The following is an 8,381-nucleotide window of genomic DNA, read 5'->3' on the forward strand; positions in this document are numbered from 1 at the left end:
AAAAGCGCCTCTTCTGTCCTCTATCCGATGACAAGAGAATTAATCCATGTTCACTGATTAATCTGCTTGGGAAGGACGGTTTAAAGCTTGCCATAATGTATGACCTCGATCAATGTAGATCCTCACATTTGGTTGTTCAGAAAGAGAGGAAAGCATTGCTGCACGAATTGGGTATAACGCCAAAGAAAGGTGGTGCTCCAACTGTGTTGGACGTTCACAACTGTTTTACTGGACGACGAGGAGGCCTATAGGCCAGAATGATTTGATCAGATCTGCGACCTAGACACTACGCCACAAATTTTACCGGAGCTGTTTGAGACACCCATCGCGTTGAGTGTATTGAGAGACTTAAACTTGGCGGGGATTGAAGTATGGTCTAGGAGAAGTTCACCTTATAGTGTCTCTCTAATGTAATTGTACTTGTTCTTAAACATTCTGTTCTTTTTTTGAGAATTTAAATCAGATAAATTAGCCACTGGGTGGATGAATTGCTGGGTATCTCCGATTAAGGAGATAGCATAGTGAGTACTCCGGTGGTTGCACTTCTTGCACTCATTTTGTGCACAAAGTAAAGTATACACAATTAAATAATTAGTAATCCTGGGTGTAGTGCTTAGCCCACTCACCATGGGGTATTTCTCTTGCTTTATGGCTCTACGTGTATGTGGTACTTGCACACGGAGTATGTGGTAGATCATATTGGTGGAACCGCTAGTTCCATTATGTTTTCTGAAGTTAAAATCGAACACCTTCTATTAGACGATTATTAGTGGTCGCTCCATCTCTAATTCTAGAAGATCCATGATACTTGCTTAGGTGAAAGATTGATATAATATTCTAGAATAGGATTTTTACGGGAGGACTTATTCAAGGACCACTCTATATCTAATTTATTGATCAACAAATATGGGTTTAAGGGCTGTGGGAGAACACTGGACTCAGCAGGGTTAAGAAGTTACTGACTTGCTGTCTTCCTCATATTCACCCGGTCCTGAGTTCATATCTGTATTTTGCAGACACTCATCGGCTGGTCACGACCTTCTGTCCTGAGACAGGAACTCACCGAGCAGGCAGGCGACATTGAGATAACAGGAGCATAGGTGAGAATAGAGAGCGTACTTAAAGAGAGAATTTAAAGTTAGTCTAAGTAAGACGTAACTAATTGGTCTTATTCTTGCCTCTTGTTGCCATGGCAGAGAGCGTTATCATACAGGCAATTAATAGCTTGCTATTATTTTCCCACCTTTTTTCTCAAGGTATGTGTTTTTCTTGAAAAACAATATCACATAATCTCCCCGCCAGGACAGTACAATCTGCAAAAAATTCTTAAAATGAGTCTCTCGATATGAAAGAGCGCGTCCAATTGGAAATTCGAGAGTGTACTACTGAAGGCGAGATTCAGGGAAAGCGATTAGAATTCTAGGATTTCATTCAGAAATGGCTGGTCCCCTTTGGCCGTCCTCAGTCTGATCACCCTAGTGCAGTTCCCGACCTAAAGATCCTTTGATACGCAGATGTCTCTTCAGCACTGCCACGAATCGGCTCTACCTGCTCGTACCTGAGAGCGGTGCTTGCTTATCAGCTGGAGGCGAGCAAACTTGTTAGCCGTTGTTCCACTCACTTAAGTTCAGCAAATTGCATCCTGCGTCTAGATATGCTGGTAGTATGTGATAGCCCTGGCATGCTGTGAGGGCTAAGTCTACAATCTAGGGTAGGGTGAGATCTAGGCGGAGAATGAGAACCCGGGGGAAGCCTCGTCGCCTAGGTAAGGGAATTAGGCAGTGCCCTTGCTTTGAAACTTACTGGATTCGCTACTTTAAGTTGTCAGCCGATATATGACTCATCGCTACAAATCTATGCTGTTCACAACGAATAGAGGAGTGCTATGTTCTATCACTCATAATATGCGTTTCTTGTAAATGACGACGTGAATTCTTATGTATCCACTCCTTTCCCAGATGTTTGTCTGAGTGATTTCATGCAAGAGCACCATTACAGGAAATAACCTTACTTCATTAAAGCAGATATAAGATTGTCCATAACTGTCATACATCGCGTTCCAGCAAAACAATTAAGTGTGAACCTCTCCTATATATAAATCTCGTCTGCATCTCTATTTTCATGTAGTGCCCATATTGCTATTTCTGCTTTTCTATTTCTTTTTTTTTCTCTTCACACCTCTCTCTCTCCGGTTCTCTTTTGATGTATTCTTCTCTCTGGAGATAGGTGGTAGGCTTCATCTGAGTTATCAACTGCTTATGTTGTCACTCTGCTCCTCTGGAAACTTGCGCTTTGTTATTATTGATGCGGAGGACGTAGACCCTCCTCTCATTGCAAGAAGGATCTGTCAACATGGCTCTGTTGCTATCCAAGATAGATAATGCAGTGATTACTCTTGATTCATAGAGACGCCATGATGTCACCTTCTACCTTTCCAATGCACCCTGGTCAATTATTCGGAACGTAACTTTTATACAGTTTCAGTTTCCTATTGTATATCTATGTGTACATTATAACTTCAAGTTAAATTCTGGAGGGTCGTCCAGAGCAAAGATGGTCATAATGTATCAAGATGCACCCTTATGATCTCTTCCAATTCCTGCTAAGGAGACAACTGCTAAAGAGCTTTTTTAGGTTCTTTCCTCCATGTCAGTCGTTGTGTCGTGCTGGTGTGATTGTGGTGTGTGCGTGTGTGTGTGTGGTAAGCCTGTGAGGACTGGGGTTTCCATTTTGTAGTACTACCATTACCAGAGCCAACTTACATTGGTCCGTCTTGCTAGGGCTGGAAAAGACACTCCTAAAACCAATGGATGCTGTAGAGATATTCTCATACCCGAGATTTTGGTTTTTAACAACTCACATAGTGAGGCTAGCTCACAGTGTATCCACTCATACCAACTCCAGTTCTTGCTTATGCCTCCTGTCTTCTGAAAGTGCGGCCTCCACGCATCATGGGAAGACACCTCGCAGCTGGATGTACATCAAATATCAGCAGGTCTGCAACTAGACACATAGCACCGGCAATAAACCAGGGCACGATATACAATCCATGGTCAAAAAAGATCTTTCTACCTATCCAAAATTTAAGTTCAAAAGCCTTTAAAATAAGCCATTCAGTCTGATGGCTTATTCATATATCACCATTTATTTTCAAAACTAAATGGGGAACCTACGAGGAGAGAGTTTACTTGATGTAGTACTCATTATCCTCAGCAAAGTTGTTCGACAACCGAGAGATCATAGACGTGTAAATTATTACTATGTATGGAGTTGCGCTGTTGTCTTTTCTATGGTGTCGAGTTTTGCTGGTTGGACTCTATTTGTTGGGCGGTTTATTTTGGTGATCAATGGAGGTGACGAGTGTAAATTTTGAAAATTGGTGTATATAACCTTGGGTCAAGTATTAATATGTCTCTGAGTCACCCGAGTTCTATGAAAGACCTTAGAGGAAATTCCACATGCGCTCTGGTTAATATGTATGCGCTCATAGGACCAAAATAGCGCAGAGGCAGTAGGAACAATTCATGTTTGTTGTTCTCTATCAAGTTGGTTAACGGACTTTAACCTAGTCATTTAAGTCTCCTAATAGTATAACTGTGTCTTGTTATACCCTTCGGACCACCATGAGAAAGACATACCAGAAATTCACTAGTGGTAATTAAATTTTGTGCGCGGTGATTGTAAAATTTTATCCGAATGGTTTACAGGGTGAGTGCGTATCAATTTTGGAAACATCCTTTAATAATCTTATAAAGATTCTTACCATGGGCTTTTGCCTTGTATCTCTCATGCTGACACGTGGATGATAGGCTGTAAATCTGGGATTTGAGCCTTTCGTTTCTTTATGGCACAATTTGGGGGTTGGGTTCAGGTATTGGTGTCACCTTCTAGCTGGTCGCGGTGTGCACCACTCTTAATAGTTACCCACCTCAGCTAGCGAGGGATGATCATTCCACACGAACTTCGTGATCCAGCCTGCCTCCTGTTCATGGGGGAGTGTGCTCCTCACCTTACAGTTTCTTTTTCTCACAACAGTGGTTTCTATTTGTGATACTGTATTTCCTGCTAGTGATTGTGCTCCTTTAAGTACTCAGTTTTCTAGACACACGACTGAAGTGACGGTATTCAAAACCTGAATAATACTCCAGTGCGCTTATATTATGTTGATACAGATTCACTATGAGTGATGATGGTTACTTAATTATTAATAGTTTGTTCAAGACACGTTGTTTTCTCATGTGTAGTAGACCACTGGATCAGCCGAGCCTAAAGCACTCCTTGCTCTGTTGACCGACCAGATGCGTGGCTCCTCCAACGGTGCACAGAAGAATTCCTCGTAGCCATCTGCCATCCTCGAATGTACAAGAAGGAATTATGGCGATGACACCCACTAGTACCAGCAGGCCATCACCCATGACACTGTTGTAGATTTTAGTTAACATACTCTTTATAAAATTATGATACATTCTCGAATCGTTCTATCGTATGCCGGCATGGCCAGGATGACACAACTTTCCGCCGGCAGAGAACACTTGTTAGGACCGATGTTTCGGCGACCTTTCTTTAGCGGGTATATGTCTGAGATCACACCTCAACAAGATATTTGGCAACTCAGAGATAAACATGTCTAAACTTTCCAGTAGGGTTTCACGGTATTATCTTCCTGGGCAATCAAGGCTTTCCTTAGTGTTCTGCCCCTCCAATGTGTTATCGCCTAAGAGAGTTTTCTCGAAAGAAGGCAGATTGTATCCATACAGTATCAGTATCTAGCACTGAGATTAAAGTTGCTCAGACAAGTGGTTTTGATATATGAACCTAGACTCCTAGGTCCTGACTTCAGTGAGATATCTCCTCTATTCTGTTGGTCTTCTCTTGTAGTTGTCTGGATTCAATGATTATAGGTGTAGGACCTCCTATGATCCACATTCACTACAACCGGAATAATCTGTTGGAGGTTGGAGATTTTGTGTTATCATTAAAGGCATTCTTTTTGTATACTTGTCTTGTCACATGGCATCTTATGGTTCAGTGTATATTATATATTTAGCTTACTCTTATTTATTCCGTGAACGTCCTACATTTCTAATTGGCTAAATAGTAATTGAGCATATAATAAAATAATTTAGATGCAACTCATTGTTTAACATGCAAAAAGAGTGTGAGGACAAACTGCCAAGTGTGAGAAGAGAAACTGAGAACACATTACTCTTGAGTTGTTTATTCTAGTTAAAGCTCCACACTCTTTGATACACTATTTAGTTCTGGGTTCTTGGTATACTCCTCAGCATATTGAGGACAGTACTATTGGATGAAAGTACCCCATAATAGAGTTAGTTGCGATAATGGCTTGTGTAAGAATCTCTCCTCTCCAAGGTTCATCTTCGCATCGTAAAGTCCTATGGAATGGGTGAAAGTATAGCCCATATCAGGATCCATCCTCCTTATATAACCTGTGCTATTATCTACGGTAATTAGTGTTATTGCCCTTAACGAGTGTTGATTAGAAGAGAGTCCTGCATACCACATTCATGAGGAGATTATGTATCTCACTAGTTGTTTGCATGCTATATACTCAAACTGAAAGCATTTGTCGCTTGCAGCTCGGATTTGTCTATCTTGGGCCTTATTCTCTGCCACGACGCAGCTCCTTACTCGAGCTTGGCATATATCAAAAACTAGCTCAGCCTTAATTGTGATGTTTGAATTACTCATTGCTTTTGACTCTATATTACCTTTTGTACGAGCACACGCGTAAGTACAGCTGTGGAAGTATTTATGGGGATGAGCAAAAAGGTCTGTATCTGCGCGAGAAAGAGGTTGACAGTTTGTTATTCTGGAAAGATTGCCGCGACTAAACTTGTAATCGAACTTTAGGAAACATCGAACATGTGAAAATACTAAATATAGTGGTCAGTAAGCGACTCTGGTTGTTTTTTCTTGATATAATAAAAGTAAACTCAATACCTGGTCTTACTTCTCTCACTATTTCCGGTTCCTGCTTTCTCGCTATAAGTAATAAACATAAAGTATTACACGCTAATACTCAACTCATGCCGAGACAGCAGCTAAGATGTTTCTTAAAATGCATTTATCTAATTGTTTTAAGGATTTTACACAATCAGGAGAGTGATGTGTGGTCGGATGGTAGCAGATGTTGTTCGGTTGTGGAATGGGTACAGGTTGGTGTAGATAGTGGTAAGATGGCCGGTAGCATTAACTGAGGCATACCATCTGTTTATGCTACTAACGGTCGAGGAGACATATATTTTTGGCAGACACGAGGTCCAAATCATTCTACTTATCCAACATGAGCGATACTACCTACTACTCCTAACCGGAGATGTTATGCTCTCAGGTATTAAATCTTGTATGTGGTTCCTTTTTTATTCAGTTTGTGGTTTCACTTAATTATTTGGGTGCAGGAGTTAGAGAGAAATGTCAATGAGGACTTGCTTGAATGGTGCACCTTGTGGATGACCCAAGAGTAGTATTAAAAAGATAGAACATCACATACCCAATCTCTGACGCCTACATATTAAGATCTACTAAGACTGAGTCTATTACACTAACGTGTGAGAGATTTCAAGATTCGACCTTATTTCCTCTAGGCACCGGTTCTAGGTGTGCTGCGATGAACCGAACCCAATCATGACGCAGGAAGACATCTTAGTCTTATTCATAGTGAGCCCTTGATCCAGTTGACAGGCACTATGGGAGGCAGGTTAACATGGGATGTCCACGGCCACGCGAACCCAACAGCCTCGCACGCTTACACTACCGTGCCATATACCCATTACTATAGAATGAGTAGAGAGAAGATATGATATGTAAATATCTTGCTCGCCTAGTGGTATATACCGATTCACGTAGAATTCATTGATGTGGTAGGATCAATAAGAGTATGTTTGACTGAGCCACTATCGAGTGCGCTAAAGCCTTAGGTGGTTAATCTGTGGGCTGGTGGTCTGTGGTACGACCTCTCTATGTGTGTTGTACTTGGTGAGCTATAGGAGCCTCTCATGGTTAATATACGGAAGACGGTTGGTTTGGCTTCAACCCTGTTTTGGAGAGGGCTCTTACCGCTCAGTAGCATGGGGGGACTTCGGATCACTGTTCCCTTGGGCGAGTTTTCAAGGGTCAGGCTATTCTAGGGAATTCTGTGTTTGTCTGTGCGATAGTGGTTTATCTCTCTGTCCAAGCCATTAGGTTACATGCCTAAGCCACAGGGGCATTGGACCTGCCAGTTGCCTGGGCAGGTCGTGCCTGGGAGGTCTCTTACTGACTGCGATGCGGCTATATTCGGGGAGATCCCACTGATCAATTAATGTGTGACGCATGTTGTGGTGTAAGGCTTTGTAAAAGGGGAAAGAAGGAGCCTAGTAGAGGGGAAAGCCTCAGAATAGGCCAAAGCACGGGTAAGTACGGTACCGAGTAGAGGTTGTGGGTCTTTATAGATTCGAGATGAATCCGGCAAGTTTGACAACACTTTGCGGCCAAGAAGTTAGGCCCCAGAGAGATGAGGCGCGCTCTAGAAATAAAGTCTTTCTTTAATGGTTACCTAGAAGAAATCGCTAGAGATAAATCTAAAAAAAAGACTACACACCCAGGCAACATAAAGAGATGAAGCACTTAACTGTGATTCACGGCAGAAAGCATAGAAAGGACATTATTGAAACATTAAACAAATCTATTATACTTCTCTTACTTTTCGAGAAAGGCGACAGGGCATAACAATGTTATATCCGGTTTTATGAGATGGTGGTCTAACAGAGCTGGACCTATGGTAATAAGCTTGTCCTATATATTGATTATGCAAAAGGTATTATCATCATGCTCCTTCTAGTGACATATCCGTTGATTTTCTAGTCTCTGCTTTTGTGCTCGTAGCATCGTGTCGCCAAGTATTGTGTGTGGCGCTGTGGTGGGATATACGTGTGTGTGTTGCTGTGAATGCTAGGGGCGTGGTGTGCTCCGAATCAGCTCCGTGGTGGTAGTGTCTGGTGTTGGGTATCAGTCCGTGGGCCGTTTTCCGATCAGGGTAGTTGCGGTGTGCGTGCGCACCTGTGAAGATGTCCACCTTGTTTTGGAGACAGGGTCTCTCACTGGGACTTTGGGCAACCCCAGAGTTTCTCTTGTCTCTGCCTCCCCTAGATGGACATTACAAGTGTAAATCATTATGTCAGGTTTTACATGGGTTTTAGGGAATGAGCTCTTTAGGCTTGCTTGTCAATGGTAAATATTTTACACTAAGCACCTCCTCTGCCCTTCCTGGTTCCATTTCTTGTGACAATGGCAATTCTTTTTCCCTCTGGTAGAAACAGTTTATAGTCCAGATACTGCTTTGCCTGTGGTAATAATTATGTAGCTGATGAAGAATAAAA

Source organism: Onychomys torridus, chromosome 3 (genome assembly GCF_903995425.1).
Source record: "Onychomys torridus chromosome 3, mOncTor1.1, whole genome shotgun sequence".
Lineage (NCBI taxonomy): Eukaryota > Metazoa > Chordata > Mammalia > Rodentia > Cricetidae > Onychomys > Onychomys torridus.